We start from the raw sequence: 24,997 nt of genomic DNA, 5'->3' as shown, positions 1-24,997 counted from the left end.
AGGACAACCAGAAGCCTGCCTACCTCCTCGCTCAGTCTCACTGAAATGAAACCAAGTATTCATTACAGAGCAACTGACCATGGGCTTTGTGGCAGCCTTCCTGTTATTCCCCCCAGGGCTAAGTTGATGAAAATTAGATTTGCAAAGGAAATAGAATTCTTGTATACAAAAAAAGAAATAAACAACCTGGAATGTGTGTGTGCGAGTGTGTCAACAGGGAGGAAGTGGGAGTGAAATGGATTGTAATTTTTTTGCCTCTTAGTGAGGTGTGATTGTGGTAAATGAAAAAGAGACCACAGAATTACCTCTCCACACTAATAGCTGCATGTATGACTGGTGTTTCCAGTCAGTGCTTTGAATGGTAACGTGACATTTATTTTGTTAGAGCACACAGATACCACACTAACATTTCCATTAAGAGCATGAAAAATAACAATCTATTTTGAATTCCCATCAGAGGAGGCTGGTTGGAGGAGCTATTCATGGGGTTCACAGCTATTCATGGGGTTCATTCCGTCACTCACACGTCGTTCCCATTGGTATCAACGTTCTACAAATGCAGCAGCATACTGATGTCCGACTGATGGTTAAAAGGCGCTGCGTGGTCAAATCGACATCTGCGTTGGCCGTGCAGCGTTTATGGTGATACGGCCTCTGCAGAAGTCGGCATTCATACTTCTTGTGCTTTGCGGAGCAGTGCAGAGTTGAGTAGAGCTGTTGTGAAGGAAGTTGTCAAGGAAGTAAGTTTGTTTTTATACAGGACCTTCCACCCTCACCTACAGTTCTGTCAAACAATCATGTCAATGCAGAGCTATACAGAGCCCTCCGCATTGTTACAACATTTGGGAGGCGCACAGCGATGCGGTACAGAGTTCAATTTGGCCTTTGTATGCCTCCAGAGGCTCCGCAATTGTCTCACACCCTCCATATGGAGCCTCCGACCACATAGTCAGATCAAGCAAAAATGGGCTTCTATGTCTTTCTGAATGTGGGCTAATGACTGTTTAATAAAAACTACACTATAGTGGCCTGGAAATATGATGACATTGCTAAAGTAGACACATAATTAGTAGAAAAGAACATTGGTATCATTATGATGTCATCAAGTTTACTTTATAAAGACGGCAATGTTGCCATGAGCTAGCACAGTTTTTCAGAAATAGCTAGCAATGCTAACATTAATCTAGCAAAAATGTCGGTACTCTCCCCTCTATCGTAGGATAGCTAGCTAAAGTTATACTGCAACTAAAGTCAATCTGGCAACATTACAATTACAAAAGCTTGTCCAACTAACTATTTGCCTCCTTTTGAAATGTCATCGTATTTCCAAGCCACAGTAATATACTTCAGACGAGATCTTTATCAACACCTATTAAGACTGCATTGAGTAGAATGCCCAGCTGGGCATCAGTCCTAAAACGAATGTACGAAACAATATTGTGACGAAACGTGCAAACCATGAATAGGAAGACAGCTCATTGTAAACAAATGGAAAGGTATCAAATGCATGGAAATCACGTTTGACTGTTCCATTTATTCCATTCCATTCATTACAATGAGCCAGTCCTTCTATAGCCCCTCCCACCAGCCTCCTCTGATTCCCATTATCACCTTTGAAGTATTTGGGGCATCTGTCAGGGCGGTCTGTTTTCACTTTTTCTGGATGATTTCCATTCACAAACGCAACACTGTCATTTAGCATATGGTTGAAAATGCTGAGCAGATGGAAACTATAGCTGGATGTTTTGTTTGAAATATCTCAAGGCTTAAAATGCAATATAGACAACTGTCAAAGACATCAAAATCATTCCAAGATCAAAACTATTAATTACATCTAAAATAGACAAGTAATTGCTTCACACCATGAAAAATAAATACCAGAGAGTGATTTACTCCAAATGTAATGGGAAAAGACAGCCATTCCAGCATTAGCATGTCTGCCTTTCATGCTGTCGGATGAGGAAATTCTGTTGCACTACCTGAACCTATGAAGTGGAATTGAGTCACAGACACTGAGTGCATACTTTTATCGCTCTGCTGAAACGCAAGTGGTGGAGAATATTCCAGCACACTCACTCCAGGGACCCCGGCCGGGTTTTTTCTTTTACACATCGCTAAATTCCAGCAAAATCTCTGCTCCCATCTCTCACCCCAGACTATCTTGCCAATTTTCCGCATCTGTAGATCTAACATATTTCATGCGTTTCCTGCCTCCAAGCAGGGTCCCTAGCTGGCTGCCGCCGGTCTTGTGCCTTGTGTCAAAGACCAGTGCATGAGATGCCCTCTGACATTTTCTGCTCTGCAGTGTCCGACATTCTCCGAGTGTTCCTATAATTAGCTCTCCTGTGTTTACCCCCACTTGAGAGAGAAAGAGACTATTACAATTTACCAGGCGAAAGGTCAACAGAGGAGCTCTCTGGACCTCAGAGGGCAAATTAAACAGAAGGGCCAACCTGTAATCTAAATGAGTGATGAGGGATGGAGGCTGTGGAATTAGAACTTCATCACGTCTTGAAGATTCCAACTGGGTTCATATCAGGCTGTTTGATGTTCTGATGTTCCTTCCATTCTGTTTCAGCCTGTTCTATCTATATGGTGTACAGCTCTGTCATCATGTTCCTTAGTCACCTATCTCTTAGCAAACATCATCCAATCCAATAACATCAGAGAGGGCATGTGACTGGACTACTAAAGTGAGATGAAAATGGGGGTGATAATTGCTCAGGAGAATAGCACCATTTACATGATGAATGAAGAAGAGGAATTAAAACTGCCTTCTGTGTCCATTTATTTATTAACTATAGCAGGACTGTTGCATTTGACGTTCAGGACAAGGTATCTTAAATCAAGATGTTAGCGTGGGTTTCAAGGAATGTAGATTGTTGTGAGCCTAGCAGTATTTTTCCTGATGTAAATCGTGGACATGTATAACTCTGTTTTATACCAAACTCCTATTCACTTTTCAAACTAGGAGTAGTATAATGCTTTAGGGCCCGAAAATGCCAAACCACTGACTGACCTTATCCATGTATCTGGTTAGGTTGATTCAGTCTCCGCAAATGATCTATACCCTGATTTGTTCCCACTGAATCACATGGGCATTCACCTATTTTGTAGAGTCATTGTTCCATGTCGCTCTCTCACAGGACATTATGAAGGGGCTCAGTCAGTAAGGGAGACTTTACCTATTACACACACCCCTCTCCAGAATCACATTGACTCAACTATTTAACAGACTCCCCTGACATAAAGACTATATCTTGACATATTTTCTCATAAACTTGAGAAAATGGTAAAATGGCGCCGAAGAGAAAGGCTGGTTTTACATGCTCCTGACCAATTTTTGCATTGTTTTTAACTTATTTTTTAAAACTTTTTTTGTATGTTGCTGCTACTGTCTCCTATGACCGAAAATAACATCTTGACATCAGAACAGCGATTGCTCACCACAAACTGGAAGAAACGTTTTCCTTTAACGAGTCAGACGAAGAAATATATTGCTCTCCCGGGAACAGGCACAAATCTCCATCATTTACGTGAAGAAAAGACGGAGGAAAAGAGGGCTCAGATCAGGCTGCCTTCTGAGAATCCGTAGGCGAGCGAGTAAACTCCCACTGCCATCAATTCTACTTGCTAACATGCAATCATTGGAAAATAAAATTGATGACCTACGAACATATTTATCCTACCAACGGAACATTAAGAACTAATATCTTATGTTTCACTGAGTCGTGGCTGAACAACGACATGGATAATATAGAGCTGGTGGGATTTTCCATGGCTCGGCAGACCAGAGATGCTACGTCTGGTAAGATGAGGGGTGGGGGTGTGTGTCTTTTTGTCAATACAAATCAGCCTTCAACACCATAGTGCCCACGAAGCTAAGGACTCTGGGACTAAACACATCCCTCTGCAACTAGATCATGGAGTTCCTGACAGGCGGTCCCCAGGTTGTAAGGGTAGGCAACAACACGTCTGCCACTCTGATCCTCAACACTGGGGCCCCTCAGGGGTGTGTACTTACTTAGTCCCCTCCTGTACTCCCTGTTCACCCACGACTGCATGGCCAAACACGACTCCAAAACTATCATTAAGTTTGCTGACGACACAACAATGTTAGGCCTGATCACCAACAACGATGAGACAGCCTATCGGGAGGAGGTCAGAGAACTGGCAGTGTGGTGCCAGGACAACAACCTCTCCCTCAATGTGAGCAAGACAAAGGTGCTGACGGTGAACTACAGGAAAAGGTGGGCCGAACAGGCCTCCATTAACATCAACGAGGCTGTAGTGAAACGGGTCGAGAGTTTCAAGTTCCTTGGTGTCTACATCACCAATTAACTAAGATTGTCCAAACACACCAAGACAGTCGTGAAGAGGGCACGTCAAAACCTTTTCCCCTCAGGAGACTGAAAAGATTTGGCATGGGTCCCCAGATCCTCAAAAAGTTCTACAGCTGCACCATTGACAGCATCCTAACCGGTTGCATCACTGCCTGGTATGGCAACTGCTCGGCATCTGACCATAAGTCGCTACAGAAGGTAGTGCGTACGGCCCAGTACATCACTGGGGCCAAGCTTCCTTGCCATCCAGGACCTATATAATAGGCAGTGTCAGAGGAAAGCCCATAAAATTGTCAGAGACTCCAGTCACCCAAGTCATATACTGTTTTCTCTACTACCACACGGCAAGCGGTGCCAGAGCTCCAAGTCTAGAACCAAAAGGCTCCATAACAGATTCTACCCCCAAGCCATAAGACTGCTGAACAATTAATCAAATGGCCACCGGACTATTACATTGACCCCCCCCCCCCCCTCCATTTGTTTTGTACATTGCTGCTACTTGCTGTTTATTATCTATGCATAGTCACTTCACCCCTACCTACATGTACAAATTACCTCAACTAACCAGTACACCCACACACTGACTCGGTACCGGTACACCTGTATATTGCCTCGTTATTGTTAAGTTATTGTCTTACTTTTTATTTTATTTGTTTTTTAAATTTTACTTTAGTTTATTTGGTAAATATTTTCTTAACTCTCCTTGAACTGCACTGTTGGTTATGGGCTTGTAAGTAAGCATTTCACGGTAAGGTCTACACTTGTTCTATTCGGTGCATAAAGTTTGACAAATAAAGTTTGATTTGACTTGAAAAGGGCTGAATCTAGCTGATAATAATAGTGCCGTCTGGCATCTGTCAACGTCAGGGCGAATACAATGTGTGCAGACAAATAGAGGGAAAGTCCTTTGATATCTTCTTTTTTTTTCCCATCATTTCAATTTTGCCACACCTTTTCTTTTTCTCACCACATCGTCTTTTCTTCAGAGCAGAAGTAAACACAGCAAAAAAAGAAATGTCCTCTCACTGTCAACTGCGTTTATTTTCAGCAAACTTAACATGTGTAAATATTTGTATGAACAACACAAAACTGAACAAGTTCCACAGACATATGACTAACAGAAATGGAATAATGTGTCCCTGAACAAAGAGGGGGTGAAAATCAAAAGTAACAGTCAGTATCTGGTGTGGCCACCAGCTGCATTAAGTACTGCAATGCATTTCCTCATGGACTGCACCAGACTTGCCAGTTCTTGATGTAAGATGTTACCCCACTCTTCCACCAATGCACCTGCAAGTTCCCAGACATTTCTGGGGGGAATGGCCCTAGCCCTCACACTCTGATCCAACAGGTCCCAGATGTGCTCAATGGGATTGAGATCCGGGTTCTTCGCTGGCCATGGCAGAACACTGACATTCCTGTCTTGCAGGAAATCACGCACAGAACGAGCAGTATGGCTGGTGGCATTGACATGCTGGAGTGTCATGTCAGGATGAGCCTGCAAGAAGGGTACCACATGAGGGAGGAGGATGTCTTCCCTGTAACGCACAGTGTTGAGACTGCCTGCAATGACAACAAGCTCAGTCTGATGATGCTGTGACACACCGCCCCAGACCATGATGGACCCTCCACCTCCAAATCGATCTCGCTCCAGAGTACAGGCCTCTGTGTAATGCTCATTCCTTTGACAATACACTCGAATCTGACCATTACCTCTGTTGAGACAGAACTGCGACTCTTAAGTGAAGAGCACTTTTTGTCAGTCCTGTCTGGTCCAGCGACGGTGGGTTTGTGCCCATAGGCAACGTTGTTGCCTGTGATGTCTGGTGAGGACCTGCCTTACAACAGGCCTACAAGCCCTCAGTCCAGCCTCTCTCAGCCTATTGCGGACAGTCTGAGCACTGATGGAGGGATTGCACGTTCCTGGTGTAACTCAGGCAGTTGTTGTTGCCATCCTGTACCTGTCCCGCAGGTGTGATGTTCGGATGTACCGATCCTGTGCAGGTGTTGTTACACGTGGTCTGCCACTGCGAGGACGATCAGCTGTCCTTCCTGTCTCCCTATAGCATTGTCTTAGGCGTCTCACAGTACGGACATTGCAATTTATTGCCCTGGCCACATCTGCAGTCCTCATGCCTCCTTGCAGCATACCTAAGGTACATTCACACAGAGACACTGGGCATCTTTCTTTTGGTGTTTTTCAGAGTCAGTAGAAAGGCCTCTTTAGTTTTCATAACTGTGACCTTAATTGCCTACCGTCTGTAAGCTGTAAGTGTCTTAACGACCGTTCCACAGGTGCATGTTCATGGTTCATTGAACAAGCATGGGAAACAGTGTTTAAACCCTGTGAAGTTATTTGGATTTTTATGAATTATCTTTGAAAGACAAGGCCCTGAAAAAGGGACGTTTCTTTTTTTGCTGAGTTTAGTTACCTGGTGGGAGACAGAAAGAGAGAGAAATGACAGGGCAGTCGGAGAGGTGCAGTTCATCTGTGGTGGAATACCTCTAGAAAAAGTACATTGGCTGTGCAGTTGGCCACGGTAGATTAGCAAACAGAGGTTTTATTAAACCAGAAATTAAATAAAAGTGCATGTATCCACCCAAGGCCAGAAGTATTATTTCCATCCTAGACTCTGTCTGATGTCCTGCCATGTTGGAGTCATGCTTGGATGAGGAATGAGGAGTTTACAATTAGAAAGACCACTAGACTTTTTCCCACACGTGGCAGCTAAGTAACTATTAACGGTTTTCCTACAAATACAGAGCTGTCATCGTCTGTATCAGTTCTGTCATCCAAGGATGGTTCCATTTCCAGTCAAACATTGCATATTTCATGTGTATGCACAAAACACCTGGATTTCTTAGCCTGAATTCTGCTTGCTCATAGCCTCTATCCCTGGGAGCATGCTATGTCCACACCTGGTGGAGTCTACGTGATTTCTGTGTGGCTCAGTTGATAGAGCATGGCACTTGCAACACCAGGGTTGTGGGTTTGATTCCCACGGGGGACCAGTACAAACAAATATGAAAATGTATGCACTCTAATGTAAGTCATGTTGGATAATGATGTAAATGTAAAACCTAGTGTCATCAGATGGTTAGATCATCTGGGACAGTCCTCCCTGAAATGAACAGATGATTTTGTCAACTAGGATTACAGTGAGTAACCTAAAGTTATTAGGTTGACGCCAAGGTCAGTCTCCTATGTACAGTATTCTACTGAATGACATTATAGGTGCTGTTGCCTATCTGAATGTAGCAGAATTTCCTTATACCCACATAGGTTCAGTAAAAAGCAATAATGATGTTAAACCTAATAGAGGATAAAACTTCAGCCAATAACCAAGAGGTAAGATCATTGAAATCCATTGGTCTTTGGCTAACGGGTATTGCTTTTAGGGTAGAAATAACACTGACACCTCCATGGTTGGTTGTAACAATGGGGACTGATGTTTCAGACATGTACATACAATGGTACATTTAAACTCATTCACCACCTCTTAAGTGATGAGATATATATCCCCATCAACCCTCCAGCTACAATAGCTTTCACATTAGCAACACCTTTTAGATCCATTATACTCAAGATCAGGCCTTGAGGTTAATTAGAAATTTTAGCAACAGAACATAGAATATCTAACATGCTGGTTTGAGTACAGCAGCCCGCTGAGGAGAGGAAGCAATAGGATATTAATCAGTATTCAAATTGAAAGAATCATGTTGTCATCACAGAGCAATTTGTGTGGAGATTCTATCTGATACTATTAAGCCCAAAGGTATGTGGCTCAGCCAGCCGCTGGAGTGAGTATGTTCTGCCTCAACATTCAATTTAAGAGTCATTAGTTTGGATTATCCCTTTTCGACAGCCAAGCTGGTGTTGTATCTAATTCTAATTATTTATCTATGTAAAACACTTGTCGCCACTCTCAGTCCTGATAGAGGCCCAGACATTACGGTGCTGTCTCTGTCTCTGCAGCGACAGCCTTACTAAATTAACTGGCCAGTGCCAACACGGGGCCAAGCCTCTCCAGAGTGAAAGGCCAAAGTTCCGCTAGACCATTTTTACAAACCGTAATTGTTCACCGCTCAGAGAGACAAAAACAAAATCGACAGTCTTGACGTATCCCATGTCTGTCTCCTTTTGAAATTAATCAAGGGCTTGTATATGGGAAATGAGGTGGCATTTCCCAATAATGAGAAAAACTGTTTCCTGGCCCCAGCCACCAAGATTGACATTTTCCATTACAAAGAAAAAATGTACATATGTTCGTCCATCAGTGTGTCGGGTGCAGTTGATTTTGGCACACGGTGCCAGTCAGGTCATCAATCTTCAGTATCCAGACGCAGCCTTGCAGTGGAATGGGGAGGTGTTGCGATGATTTATTAAAAGAGTGGCGGTGGAACCCTGTGGTAAGGGAGCCCTGTAAATCCTGATAAAAGCAATTTAATGCCATCAATCATGCAATAGTGGGGCTGTAACATAACAGTGGGGAGTTGGGTCACACTCACAAACACCTGAACTGGGAGGTATCCATTTTACCTGAACTACAGCCCTCTGTGTAGAGACACTGGTCTCCTTGTAATAGTAATAACAGATTCATTCACATGGCTTGCAACATGTTCTAGTTACTGCATAGATGTAAGTCAATAGGAGGGAAAGTATTCAACATTCAAATAAAAAATAACATTGTCTTATGAGGAAGTCTTGCTATTCACACACAAACCCCAAGGTGTATTAAGTGAATGATTTGTTGGATGGCAATATTCCATCTATCAATGGATTTCTGCTTGGTTATCCTGGTCTAAAAGGAAAACCCATCACAAGGTAAAAGGTAGTATTTAAAAAGTCCAGGGATTTGCATGCCTCATCTCATGCCTCAGTCAGAGCATATTCTCATACCAGGGATGCACCGCTGCCTTGCCTCCTGTGTAACATTGTCTATTTTCTTCCTGAAACGTTGTTTAGTTCCTTCCCCCAGCTGAATTAGTTTTTTGGGGGACTTGCTTGGACAATGCATCTTTTTATTGGACAAGCCAGACTCGGGAGGCCTTGAGAAATGATTTAATTTACTCCACCAGGCAGTAAATCAAAGTTCCTGCATTGCCTATGCAGCGGGATCAGTGATGTGAAACATTTAGCACCATGCTACTATCTCCTGCAATGCAAACAAGACAGATGTATATGAGGCTCACTCCTTTAAAGAGAGAGGAAAAGTATAAAGGTAAAAGCATAGGGAGTGTATCTGATAATGTGGACTGTTTAAGAAGCAGGTATTGAACTTCTGAGGCCTTTAATCCTAGTCTTTAATAGGGAGGCTCCGTGGACTGGACCATGCCAGCATAGAGCCTAATGGTAATGATGCATGAAGGGAAAAATCCTAATAAACACACCCTGACATTAACGATACGAGTCAACTTGCTCAGTGCATGCCTGCAGATGTCTGAACCATGTGTGTGCCAAATGTGTTCATTCCGCTCTTCCTGTGAAGAACAATACAGTATTCATATGTCTGTCTAGCACAGAACTGGGACGATAAACCGAAAATTATCGGCACAGACCAAACCGACTACTTATCGTGGACATTTTGCTGATTTATTTTATTACAATAAATAACCTATAGGGCCCTACCTGAGAAATATACAGATACATTTGCTAATATGGGTGATTGTTAATGGGACAATTAATGGCTACAACATTCAAAGTACTAGTAGTAGTTTTAAGGGTAATATAAAAAATAAAAAAATGGTGCACATTGTTATAAACATATCATTCTATTTATCTCTATCAAGGTAATTGTCAATTTATTGTGATATGGATTTTTGTCCATATTCCTCACTAATTCACTGCAGCCAGAGGGATGACTCTCAATGTGAGTCAAGCTTCCCCAACATCTAGCTGTAATTTATCCTCGCCTCTCACCTGGCATCCTTCAATGTCAGTGAAGTCATGCAGAATAAACATAGTACCATTCCCTTTGAAATGAGCCTGAACTACTGCCACCTGTTAACATTGTAAACACACAACACCAGTGATTCACAGACAGACTCATACCATCCCCTCATCCTCTACAACTTGGGTATTTCTTCTCCTGTACCTACTGTAAGTTACCTCTTTATCTCTCTACCTCCCCTACTCTGTTGAATATTGTTTGGTTCCTCTGACCTGGATGAACAATGAGGAGACACCCTGGCGGAGGGACACACTGTCAGACACAACACTTTCAAACTGTCACTTCTGAACTGAGGGCGCTGACAGGCAGCACTGACACCTGTTCGAGATGTCGCTCTGCCCTCCCCCGGGATAATCATTATCTGGGAACCATCACACCGCCAAGCTGAAGCGTTCAACAAGGCCAAAAACAGTGACACGATCTTGTTTGCATGCTGCTTTTGAGGAAATTCCTGTCGAGCGAGTCTGAGTTTTATTCTGGGTCAGATTAGGAAAGATTTACAATGACACATTTCCAAACTTCAACGTTTATGCATTTGTGGATTGATTAAAATTGGTTCTTGTGACATGTAGCAACTGTGACTGAGCTAGTGTTCTTTGAACTGTCACAGCTAGAAACATGACAACACATAGAAGCCAGCAGATATAACTTCCTGGAAAACTGAGTATACATACAGGAACATGATGTACTATTAACCATGAAATTGCCCTTAGACACTCTTGGCCTTTGAGTCCTACAATAATAGCATAAAGTGAAGTGTGCAGCTGTGACCCTCTGGCCATCTACTCATGGCTTTACAGGTGTCTGAGGAAAGCCAGGGAAGATCGTCAAGGACTCCTCATTGAGCCACAGACAGTTCATTCTGTTACCGTCTGGCAAATGGTAACAGAGACAGCTTCTACTACCATACCATCAGATTTTGAACAGCTAACCCTAGCTGTCTACCTGCTCACCTTAGAGACTATTTGCACCTCAGAGGATGTTTCTCAATGTGCATACTACAGTGCTCCACACTCTCATGCTTGGAGTACATTCTCCGACCACGTTCTCTTGACTACGTCCTTCTGAGGACGAGAGTGTTGAGAACCTATAAAACAATACATTTGAGAAGCACTTGCACCCACCCTACTGTATTACCTCAAGCTTCACCTCCCCATTCACTGAACTGTCTTCCAGAAAGGACAATGGCAACAATAGATGAAACAAGACATACACAAAGCAAATGTTTAACCTCATAATTATCAGCTAGAGATAGGAATATCTGCACCCTTACACACAAGCACGCACGCACGCACACACACACACACACACACACACACACACACACACACACACACACACACACACACACACACACACACACACACACACACACACACACACACACACACACACACACACACACACACACACACACACAACCATATATAAACAAGCACACATACTTTCACACACACTAGCCTCAGCGAGGTTTGTGATTAACCGGATGTTCCGGTTTTCAGGGGAAATGGAAGAGAGCCTGTGACTTGACTTCCGCTTTCAGACATTAACAAGGCGACATTCCATCTTAACTCCTCCTCCACATTCACTGGAATGGTTGAACAGTGCAGAGGACAACCTCCCCTGACAGTTAAAAATAAATATTGTTAGGACCAGAATGTGGGGGATCTAGTTACAGGCGTTTCATTTACGCCTGCTATGTTAGGTTACACACACACATACAGAGAGAGAGAGTCAACACTGCTTTTCTAGTATATACTATTTATTAAACTGTGCAAATTTATGTTGTAAACACTGTCATACTTGACATAGCACATTCATAATGTATAATGTAATTAAAATTGTGTACATATCAGTTTTATTACTATACATATTACCTTATTATAATTACAGTACGTGTTATTTTAGATTTTTTATTTGACTTGATTATTATTGATATTGTAATGTGGAGGGAGCTAGCGCACAAGCATTTCCCTGCACCTTTATACTTGCTGTAATAGTGTACAGTGCATTCGGAAAGTATTCAGACCACTTGACTTTTTACACATTTTGTTACGTTACATCCTTATTCTAAAAATCGATAAAATAAAAAAAAATACTCATCAATCTATACAAAAAATATATGTTTTTTAGACATTTTTGCAGATGTATTCAAAATAAAAACTGAAATATGTTATTTAGGTAAGTATTCACACCCTTTACTATGACTCGAATTTAGCCTAGGTGCATACTGTTTCCATTGGTAATCTTTGAGATGTTTCTGCAACTTGATTGGAGTCCACCTGTTTTATTTATTTATTTTTTATTTCACCTTTATTTAACCAGGTAGGCCAGTTGAGAAAAGGTTCTCATTTACAACTGCGACCTGGCCAAGATAAAGCAAAGCAATGCAATAAAAGTCAGTGTTAAGAGGGTATGTTTGGCAGCGTGGGTGAAGGAGGCCTTTAATGCGAAATAGGAAGCCGATTCTAGATTTACTTTTGGATTGGAGATGCTTAATATGAGTCTGGAAGGAGTTTACAGTCTAACCAGACACCTAGGTATTTATAGTTGTCTACATATTCTAAGTCAGAAACTTCCAGAGTAGTGATGCTAGTCAGGCGGGTGCGGGCAACGATCAGTTGAAGAGCATGCATTTAGTTTTACTAATTTAGTTTAGTTTTACTATTGGTGGCCACGGAAGGAGTGTTTTGTGGCATTGAAGCTTGTCTTTGGGTTTGTTAACACAGTGTCCAAAGAAGGCCAGATGTATACAGAATGGTGTCGTCTACGTAGAGGTGGATCAAGGAATCACCCGGAGCAAGAGCGACATCATTGATGTATACAGAGAAAAGGGTCGGCCCGAGAATTGAACCCTGTGGCACCCCTATAGAGACTGCCAGAGGTCTGGACAACAGGCCCTCCGATTTGACACATTGATCTCTATCTGAGAAGTAGTTGGTGAACCAGGCAGTCATTTGAGAAACCATGGCTGTTGAGTCTGCCGATAAGAATACGGTGAATGACAGAGTTGAAAGCCTTTGCCAGGTCGATGAAGACGGCTGCACAGTACTGTCTTTTATCGATGGCGGTTATGATATTGTTTAGTACCTTGAGCGTGGCTGAGGTGCACCCGTGACCAGCTCGGAAACCGGATTGCACAGCGGAGAAGGTACGGTGGGATTCGAAATGGTTCGTGATCTGTTTGTTAACTTGGCTTTCGATGACTTTAGAAAGGCAGGACAGGATGGATATACAGTTAAATTTGGAAGTTTATATACACCTTAACCAAATATATTTAGTTTTTCACAATTCCTGACATTTAATCCTAGTAAAAAAATCCCTGTTTTAGGTCAGTTAGGATCACCACTTTATTTTAAGAATGTGAAATTTCAGAATAATAGTAGAGAGTATGATTTATTTCAGCTTTTATTTCTTTCATCACATTCCCAGTGAGACAGAAATTTACATACACTCAATTAGTATTTGGTAGCATTGCCTTTAAATTGTTTAACTTGGGTCAGACGTTTCAGGTAGCCTTCCACAAGCTTCCCACAATAAGTTGGGTAAATTTTGGCCCATTCCTCCTGACAGAGCTGGTGTAACTGAGTCAGGTTTGTAGGCCTCGTTGCTCGCACATGCTTTTTCAGTTCTGCCCACAAATGTTCTCTAGGATTGAGGTCAGGGCTTTGTGATGGCCACTCCAAAACCTTGCCTTTGTTGTCCTTAAGCCATTTTGCCACAACTTTGGAAGTCTGCTTCGGGTCATTGTCCATTTGGAAGACCCATTTGTGACCAAGCTTTAACTTCCGGACTGATGTCTTGAGATGTTGCTTCAATATATCCACATAATTTTCCTACCTGAGGATGCCATCTATTTTGTGAAGTGCACCAGTCCCTCCTGCAGCAAAGCACCCCCACAACATGATGCTGTCACCCCTGTGCTTCACGGTTGGGATGGTGTTCTTCGGCTTGCAAGCCTCCCCTTTTTCCTCCGAACATAAGGATGGTCACTGTGGCCAAAGAGTTCTATTTTTGTATCATCAGACCAGAGGACATTTCTCCAAAAAGTGCGATCTTTGTCCACATGTGCAGTTGCAAACCATGGCCTGGCTTTTTAATGGCGGGTTTTGGAGCAGTGGCTTCTTCCTTGCTGAGCGTCCTTTCAGGTTATGTCGATATAGGACTCGTTATACTGTGGATGTAGACACATTTGTACCTGTTTCCTCCAGCATCTTCACAAGGTCCTTTGCTGTTGGTCTGGGATTGATTTGCACTTCTCACACCAAAGTACGTTCATCTCTAGGAGACAGAACGCGTCTTCTTCCTGAGCGGTATGACTGCTCCGTGGTGCCATGGTGTATATACAGAAATATCCAATAAATGTCGTTCCACTTCATGATTGTGTCCCACTTGTTGTTGATTCTTCACAAAAAAATACAGTTTTATATCTATATGTTTGAAGCCTGAAATGTGGCAAAAGGTCGCAAAGTTCAAGGGGGCCGAATACTTTCGCAAGGCACTGTACTTGAGTACTATTGTTTGTACAGATGAACATGGTACCTTCAGGCATTTGGAAATTGCTCCCAAGGATGAACCAGACTTGTGGAGGTCTACAATTGTTTTTTGAGGTCTTGTCTGATTTCTTTCGATTTTCCCATGATGTCAAGCAAAGATGCACTGAGTTTGAAGGTAGACCTTGAAATACATCCAGGTACACCTCCAAGTGACTCAAATGATGTTAATTAGCCTATCAGAAGCTTCTAAAGCCATTACATAATTTTCTAGAAATTTCCAAGCTGTTTAAAGGCACATTCAACTTAGTGTATGTAAGCTTCTGACCCACTGGAATTGTGATACAGTGAATTATAAGTGAAATAATCTGTCTATAAACAATTGTTGGAAAAATTACTTGTCTCATGCACAAAGTAGATGTCCTAACCGACTTGCCGAAACTATAGTTTGTTAACAAGAAATTTGTCAAGTGGTTGAAAATGTAATGACTCCAACCTAAGTGTATGTAAACTTCCAACTACAACGGTAGGTCTGTAACAGTTTGGATCTAGAGTATACTCCCCTTTTGAAGAGGGGGATGACCGCGTCAGCTTTCCAATCTTTAGGAATCTCGGACAATACGAAAGAGAGGTTGAACAGACTAGTAATAGGGGTTTTAACAATGGTGGCAGATCATTTTAGAAAGAGAGGGTCCAGATTGTCTTGAAGCTTTTTCAGAACATCTGCTATCTGGATTTGGGTGAAGGAGAAGCTGGGGAGGCTTGGGCAAGTAGCTGCGGGTTGCGGAGCTACTTGCGGGTTGCGGCTATCAAAACTGGTCGTCTAGTGCGTTGGGGACAGAGAATAAAAGGAGCAGATTTCTGGGAGTGGTAGAATAGATTCAGGGCATAATGTACAGACAGGAGTATGGTAGGGTGCGGGTACAGTGGAGGTAAACCTAGGCATTGAGTGACAATAGGAGAGGTTGTATCTCTCGAGGCACTAGTTATGCTAGGTGAGGTCACCCCATGTGTGGGAGGTGGGACAAGAGAGGTATCTGAGGCATGTTGAGTGGGGCTAGGGGCTCCGCAGTAAAATAACACAATGATAACTACCCTAAACAACAGTATACAAGGCATACTGACATTAGAGAGAGACATAAAGCAAGGCATAAAGCAATCACAGGTGTTAATTGGGAGAGCTAGCTAAGACAAAAACGGGTAAGACAGTAACATCTAATCAGCTAAGACAACAACAACAACAGGTAAAATGGAGATGAATGGGCAGAGAGGGTCAGTTAATTACACACAGGGCCTGAGTTCGAAGGCTGGGGCCGACAGATAAACAAAATGGAATACCGTGATTAATGAACAGTCCAGCAGGCATCAGCTATGTAGCCAGGTGATCATAGGGTCCAGTGAACAGCAATAGATGAAACAGGGAAGTTGTTACTACGCTAGAAAGCAGAAGACACGGCGTTCATAAAGTTAACAGGCCGGAGAAAGCAGAAGTGTCTTCACCGACGTCCGACAAAGGCCGGTTGAGGGCACATCGGATGGAATTACATCGGCAGACCAGACATAATGGATTGGCCGGGCTCCGTGTTGACAAAGGGTCCAGGTCAATTGGCAAAATAGGTATTGTAGATGGAGTAATTTAGTTTGCTAGCCAGGAGATGCGCCTGGCTCCAGGCTAACTGGTGCTGGCTTCGGGACAACGGCGTTAGCCACTATAGCTACTCGGTAGCAGCTAGCTAGTTGCGATGATCCAATGCAAAGTTCCAGAGTTTACGACAAGAATCCGGCAATGTAGTGGCTTCAGAGAAAAAACCAAGCCATGAGGTCGAAATAATTGTCCGTAGATCTCCCAGACAAGATTGTGTCAAGGCTCAGATCTGGGGAAGGGTACCAAAACATTTCTGCAGCATTGAAGGTCCCCGAGAACACAGTGGCCTCCATCGTTCTTAAATGGAAGAAGTTTGGAACCACCAAGACTCTTCCTAGAGCTGGCCGCCCGGCCAAACTGAGCAATCGAGGGAGAAGGGAGGTCAGGGAGGTGACCAAGTACCCGATGGTCACTCTGAAAGAGCTCCAGAGTTCCTCTGTGGAGATGGGAGAACCATCCAGAAGAACAACCATCTCTGCAGTACTCCACCAATCAGGCCTTTTTGGTAGAGTGGCCAGACGGAACCCACTCCTCAGTAAAAATCAGTAAAAGGCACACAGACAATAAAGACTCTCAGACAATGAGAAACAAGATTCTCTGGTCTGATGAAACAAAGATTGAACTCTTTGGTCTAAATGACAAGAGTCACTTCTGGAGGAAACCTGGCACCATCCCTACAGCATGGTGATGGCAGCATCATGCCGTGGGGATGTTTTTCAGCAGCAGTTACTGGGAGACTAGTCAGGATCGAGGGAAAGTTGAACAGAGCAAACTACAGAGAGATCCTTGATGAAAGGTTCACCTTCCAACAGGACAACAACCCTAAGCACACAGCCAAGACAACGCAAGAGCGGCTTTGGGACAAGTCTCTGAATGTCCTTGAGTGGCCCACTCAGAGTCCGAACTCGATCAAACATCTCTGGAGAGACCTTAAAATAGCTGTGCAGCAACACTCTCCATCCAACCTGACAGAGCTTGAGAGGATCTGCAGAGAAGAATGGGAGAAACTCCCCAAATACAGATGTGCCAAGCTTGTAGCGTCATACTCAAGAAGACTCGAGACTGTAATCGCTGCCAAAGGTGCTTCAACAAAGTACTGAGTAAAAGGTCGGAATACTTATGTAAATGTGATATTTATAAAAACCTGTTTTTGCTTTGTTATTATGGGTTATTGTGTGTAGATTGATGAGGGGGGGGAAAACAATTTAATACATTTTAGAATACTTTCCGAATGCACTGTAGCAAAATGAGACGACGAGATACAGGTATGTGACAAGTACATTTGATTTGATGTGAGGCTTAGCTCAGGGACTCAAACCCATAAAGTACAGTGTCCCTGTACTACCCATGCGTCTTTAGTAGCCTGTATTTCTACTGCTGCCCCTCACTTCACTGATGACAGAGGCTGACCTCTCAGGGAGGTGAGGCGCCCAGCGCGCTGCTCCACTGCAGCGTTCAGATAACCTTGCCCTGTCATTGCATTCTCCTCTTATCAGAATCTTTTAGCAGCAGCAAATGCAATTTCCCAAGCTCTCCTGGGTGCCTGCTTCAAATCCACCACAGGCAATCTGGAGGTTTGATCTGACATCTTTAAGAGGGACTTGAACCGTACCAGTATTCGTAAAAAAAAAAAAATCTTCATAACTATTAGTCCAAAACTCAAAACAGATAATCAAAAAGTCAGTTGTTTCCTTTTTTATTGACTAAGAACAACACACAAAAGCACCTTTTCACTAAACTTAAATCAGTGATTCATCTAGAAATACATGCTTTACTTAACCCAATTACTCTTAATTGATGTTCACCTAACAGTTTGTTAAACCTGTAGATTTAACATGTAAACTCGCTTGTCTAGTACAGATTATGGGAACTACATCATGAAAATAGATGTCTAAAGTAGAAACATAAAATGTATGATAAATACTTGAATGTACTACTATGACGACGACTACTATGATTTTACTTCACAGTAAGTGAATTGATCGCATACACAGATTAGCAGATGTTACAGCAGGTGCAGTGACATGCTTATGTTTCTAGTTCCTACAGTGCAGTGATACAATATCAATACAATACATTACCAACACGCAAACAATCCAGAATTAAATTGCTGGGGTCTTTTTTGTGGGGGAATTCACACTGCTTTTCTAATATTGCATTGGCCAATACACTACTATAATACCATAATATCTGACAATTATGTAGCAGATACTTTTATCCAAACTGACAAAAATCCACACATTTTGGTATCTGACACCAGTGGGAATCAAACCAACAACTAGTACAGGTACCATGTTCTAGTACTAGTACCATGCTCTTATGAACTGAGCCACGTACAAGATCACTACAATACTGTAAAATACAATATGATTACAATACAGGTGGAAAATTGATTGCCATCTCCATGAGCGTACCACACTCCTTCAGACCATGGATGAGGTATGCAATGATTTCAATTCAGTAATATGTATGTTGGATTTCTACCCCAGGTGCATGATATTTACTGCGATTTCGATGAGAACCTGTAGCCAAATGCTCAAGACAGGCTTCATGCAAACGGGTGCCTGCTAAACATTATGATGCTTTCATTTATTTTAATAAATTACATTGTGAAAGATGTCTTCAATGATCACACAATGGGATAGAAATTATGTAAATGTGATGTTCAGTCAATATTAATGTCTAGTGCAAGTGTGTTGCCTATTGTGAAAACGGTGTAATGTAAAGGGACATTTTGAAACATGTATCTGCCATTTATTTCTTTTTGGGTTAACTGGTTGTTAGAATAACTAAATGGGTAGATATCATGTTCTGTTTTAGTGATTAAACCAATGTACTTATATTTCACAGTAAACATATATTTTTAATTCAATGGTTGTGTGGTGAAAAAAATTAATACACAATGAAAGGCTTTGAATGGAAGACTGGCTGTGCTGCAAGCAATGTTCCTTGTAAAATGCGTGCAGGTGCGCAGCCCCCCAGGACTGCAGCCCAGAAGAAGAATCAGCCAGTGAAGCACGAGATTGAACTTCACTCACCTTCCTAGTTTTAACATGAACTAATTTAACATTATCAATGTTTCCCTTTTCTGTGACAATTGTGATCAAATCAATTAAATATTAGACACTTTCAATGCAACATACAGAAACAAAACGAACTATGCAAGACTTAGTATGCAAAACTAACTATGCAAGAGATTTTGTTGTAGGCAATCGGAGTAGGATTCTACTGCTTTGACAGGTATGACTCAGGCCCATACTACACAGACCGGTGCACCATAACCAATCAGAGGTGCAGTAGGCCTATATGCAAATAGACCATTGCCATATATGGATCTGTGCCATTCTCTTTGAACTGGACTGTTTTTACATGAACAGTCGTGAGTAGATGTCTCCCTACATGTTGCGATGTGTGCATATTTGTTCATAACTTTGCTAGTTAGTGAGTTATTAGCCCAGTTATAGATCATTTTTAGTCAGCAATAGTGGAGTGATTGCTTCCTAAAAGAGCACAAAACGTGTACATTTCTAGACATCTTTGAAAGCTAGTCAGGTAAAGAGCTTTTTCTTTTGTCTAAGTGGGCAGTGTTGTATTTTGAGACAGGCTTGAATAAGCTAAGTAGCCAATAGGCAGAGGGTAGCATAATTTGTCTGATTCTCTAATAATGGTATTGTGAATGGACCATTTCAGGTCATCAGTGATATGCACGCAGAGGAACTTGAAGCTTGTCACCCTCTCCACTACAGCCCCGTCGGTGTGGATGGGGGCATGCTCTCTGCTGTCTCCTCCTCTTCAGCTCCTTTGTTTTTTTGATGCTGAAGGAGGGATTGTTGTCCTGGCAACACACTGACAATTCTCTGACCTCCTCCCTTTAGGCTGTCTTGTTGTTGTTGGTAATCAGGCCTACCACTGTTGTGTCGTCAGCAAACTTGATGATTGTTGGAGACGTGTGTGGCCACGCAGTCATGGGTGAAGAGGAAGTACAGGAGGAGGCTGAGCACGCAATTCAGTGGGGCCCCCGTGTTGTGGATCTGCGTGGCGGAGGTGAAGTTGCCTACCTTCACCACCTGAGGTCAGCTCGTCAAGAAGTCCAGGATCCAGTTGCAGAGGGAGGTGTTCAGTCCCAGGGACCTTATCTCAGTGATGAGCTTCGAGAGGACTATGGTGTTGAAAGCTGAGCTGTAGACAATTAACAGTATAAAATAAACACCTAAGTGGGAAAGAGCAGTGTGGAGTGCAATAGAGATTGTGTCATCTGTGGATATGTTGGGGTGGTATGCGAATGGGAGTGGATCCAGGGTGTCTTGAGATGTGGTCCCCTGTAGCTCAGTTGGTAGCGTATGGTGCTTGCAATGCCAGGATAGTGAGTTCGATTCCCACGACAAACCATATGTAAATTGTACGCACAGTGACTAAGTCGCTTTGTGTAAAAGCATCTGCTAAATGGCATGCATTATTATAATGGTGTTGTTGATATGAGCCATAACTAGCCCTTCAAAGCATTTCATGGCTACATATGTTACAAACACTCTCTACTGAACTGTACATTCATCATTTCAGCGGATTAGTTATATAGAATTGTTTTAAAAACATTGTAACATTTGCAATGCAAAAAAAGCCAAATGGAGATATCCAGTGGGGAACACCAAGCGATACCAATCAGGGACCTATTGCAATTGGCTTCCTTTCTCTCCCACATACATTCCCAGTCATTGTCTGGGAGGGAGAATGGAGTCCATGTGAGTCACTCCCCATCAGCCAGCAGTGTACCCCTCAGGCCATCTGAACACTGATGTTGTCAACTTCATATGTATTCCTCTGCAGACGCAATGTAACGTCAAGTTGGAATGGGAGAAGGACAATTGTCTGCAGTGAGAAGACTTCACTATTTACCCCAGTCTACTGCTAGAATGAATCACTAAAGTTTCTGTGTGGTATCTGTTTAGCCTGTGTTCACTGGAGCAGAAATAGAAGGGCTATATGCACCTGTGTCTTGCTGGCAGGAGGACTGCAAAGTCAATTAAAAACAGCCAGAGGTTGTTGGTGGATGGATGTACAAACAAGGAGAAACATGCAGGCCCTATTCAATCAAATAATTCAAATATCACCCATCCTCATGTCTCTCTCATCAGAACCTAATATAACACTGATCCAATTTAGGACTTAGGATGTTTCAAATGAGAGTTGATCAAACCACGGTGACAGTGCAGCTCAGAAGGCTGATATCCATATTTTATGTATAATCACTCTCATTTACCATAGCATCAGACTGCTATCCTCCTCCCTATACACTCATACAGGCCTCTGGAGACAGAAAAAGAGAGGATCAGTGTAATTGTAATTATGAAAACTATTTTGGCAGCCGAGTGCACTCATAAAACGAGGAGGGAAGTTTACCTATCCACTAATTTTAATTAACTAAAGGTTTGCTATTCACTTAATGAAAGGGCTCATTGAGACCCAATGGAACTCATTTTGTCATGCTAATTGGGAAGGCCACAGCCAGCAAGCCTAATGCTGTGTACCCACTAATTTGAATTGTGCTGATCAGCCTGCTGCTTTGTAATTTCATAATTACATTTCCTGTAATGCAGAAATGCACTTGCCTGAGGGTACGGCTAGGCAATGCATCATGAACCGACTTTGATTAAATATAGCGAGGGAATATAGGAAGTGGGAGGAGGAAATCCAGCAGAAGTTAACTCCAGTAATGTGCTGCATGTAGCCTACATCCATTGTGCAGGCATTGGAGAAAAGACTTGTTATATAAACTAAACAATCTGAGCATTACCAACCAATTGACATAATCTCAGTATAGAAAGTTGCTTGCTTCCTTCTGAGACATATTGAATACAAAAGAGCATTAGATATAATTTCCTTTCTGTGGCTTATGCACTTAACATATATAACTCCTCATTGGGCCCAGCAATCTGCATTTTCCAAAGCAGGAAATGGTATAATTACGGGAGATTATTAATCCATAGGTTAGAATGAATATACTCTATTATATTGGGAGGTATGAGTTAAGGAGCACCCAGCTAAATGCTGGGCCTTCACAATTATTTACCTTTATTTAACTAGGCAAGTCAGTTAAGAACAAATTCTTATTTACAATGACGGCCTAGGAACAGTGGGTAAACTGCCTTGTTCAGGGGCAGAACGACAGATTTTTACCTTGTCTGCTTGGGGATTCGATCTCTGAGCTTTCGGTTACAAATCCAAAGCTCTAACCACTAGGCTACCTGCCTCCCCAATGAATAGATTACCTTTCCACATCTTGTACCTTCATCAATGTCTCTCCGTACTGCAAAGGAAATAACAAATTGAGAGGATGTTCTTTGACAATAATGACATCCAGGGGGTACAGAGAACAAGACAAGCCCACAGACACGGAGAAGGCGGCACTTTCTAATGAAGTGTAGATAATGGCATACTTTCACTGCATATTGAATGGACCTGATAAATGCAACCTGATGCATATAAGGCCTTGTATTTATATGAAATATGGCATATGAAAGGAAAATAGCTAAAGACAACACTTAGTTTAAATTCAATATACAGATACTATAGCATTACAAAAACATAGAATGGATAAACATTCTCTATGTCATCATTCCCCACATATTCACGGCAGATGCTTTATACTTTGAGTACAACTTTGTTTAACTCATCTGCATCAGGCCCAGGTGGGTGTGAAGGTGTTGCAGGAACACAATATGGCAGATCCATTAGTTTACCTTTTTTTCCCCTTTATAATGTGTACTTCGAGGATCATGACAAAAATAAAGAGAGCTTGATTGCTCTCTGAAGGGTTCCGGCTCACCACTTCAATTAGATTGTATTGAATTGTATTACATTTTCTCCAGGCTGTCACTTCATTGCGGTCACCATCTGAGGATTATTATGTATTTTCCCGTCAAACTTGCATCTCCAGAAATCCCACAGAACCGAGACACTGCTCTGAGAGGGGAGTAGGGGAGCAGAGGGCGGTGTAAGAACTGACTGCTAATGGACCCACTCCCTGGTGAAAGTTAAAACAATGTGTTCAACAACGTGGGACATTCTCACTTGGCAGACATTTCTAATTAGACTCCTAACACGCAGGGGCAGGGGGCTGGCTCTCAGAGTAGCGTGGGGAGTGGCATGTCTCTCTGCCATGTCAAGAACTCCGCTCTCTGCTTAATGATGTCACTGACTGTGTGTCATGAAACAACATGTTTTGTCTTTTGAGTCTTCAAACAACTACTCCCAGTCTCTGCTGCTCCAAACAAGGTATGAGATAACATAGGAAGGTTGAATCAAATCGTTTTCTGAACTGCAAAGCATTGTCATATATTGTCATACAGTGCATTTGGAAAGTATTCTGACCACTTCCCTTTTCCACATTTTGTTACATTACAACCTTATTCTAAAATGTATTACATTTTTTTTAAATCATCATCAATCTACACACAATACCCCATAACGGCAAAGCGAAAACACTATTCACACCCCTTGCTGAGCCTCGAAATTGAGCTCAGGTGCATCCTGTTTCTATTGGTCATCCTTGTGATGTTTCTAAAACTTGATTGAAATGCACCTGTGGTAAACTCAATTGATTGGACATGATTTGGAAAAGTACACACCTGTCTATATAAGGTCCCACAGTTGACAGTGCATGTCAGATCAAAAACCATGCCATGAGGTCAAAGGAATTGTCCATAGAGCTCAGAGATAGGATTGTGTTGAGGCACAGATTTAAGGAAGGGTACCAAAACATTTCTGCAGCATTAAAAGGTCCCCAAGAGCACAGTGGCCTCCATCATTCTTAAATGGAAGAAGTTTGGAACCACCAAGACTCTTCCTAGAGCTGGCCGCCCTGCCAAACTGAGCAATTGGGGTAGAAGAACCTTAGTCAGGGAGGTTACCAAGAACCTGATGGTCATTCTGACAGAGCTCCAGAATTCCTCTATGGAGATGGAGAACCTTCCACAAGGACAACCATCCCTGCAGCACTCAATCATTCAGGCCTCTCTGGTAGAATGGCCAGACGAAAGCCACTCCTTGGTAAAAGTCACACGACAGCCCGCTTGGAGTTTGCCAAAAAGGCACCTAAAGGACTCTCAGACCATGAGAAACCAGATTCTCTGGTCTGATGAAACAAAGATTGAACTCTTTGGCATGAATGCCAAGCGTCACATCTGGAGGAAGCCTGGCACCATCCCTACAGTGAAACATGATGGTGGCAGCATCATGCTGTGGGGATGTTTTTCAGCGGCAGGGACTGGGAGACTAGTCAGGATCGAGGGAAGATGAACAGAGCAGAGTACAGAGAGATCCTTGATGAAAACTTTCTCCAGAGTGCTCAGGACCTCAAAATGGGGCAAAGGTTCACCTTCCAACAGGACAATGACCCTAAGCACACAGCCAAGACAACGAAGGAGTGGCTTCGGGACAAGTCTCTGAATGTCCTTGAGTAGCACAGCCAGAGCCCGATCGCGCATCTCTGGAGACCTGAAATTAGCTGTGCAGCGACACCCCCCATCCAACCTGACAGAGCTTGAGAGGATCTGCAGAGAAGATACA

General features: G+C 42.6%; 1 pseudogene; it reads right to left on the bottom strand.

Moving 5' to 3' along the window:
• Nucleotides 1-5,649: 5,649 nt before the first annotated feature.
• Nucleotides 5,650-17,909, bottom strand: LOC149981453 (uncharacterized; annotated as a pseudogene).
• Between the last annotated feature and the right edge of the window lie 7,088 nt (nt 17,910-24,997).

Source organism: Oncorhynchus mykiss, chromosome 8 (assembly GCF_057628025.1).
Source record: "Oncorhynchus mykiss isolate SJ-2025 chromosome 8, ASM5762802v1, whole genome shotgun sequence".
Taxonomy (NCBI): Eukaryota; Metazoa; Chordata; class Actinopteri; order Salmoniformes; family Salmonidae; genus Oncorhynchus; species Oncorhynchus mykiss.
Note: the sequence above shows the minus strand (reverse complement) of the source record. Positions and strands in the feature narration are given on the sequence as shown.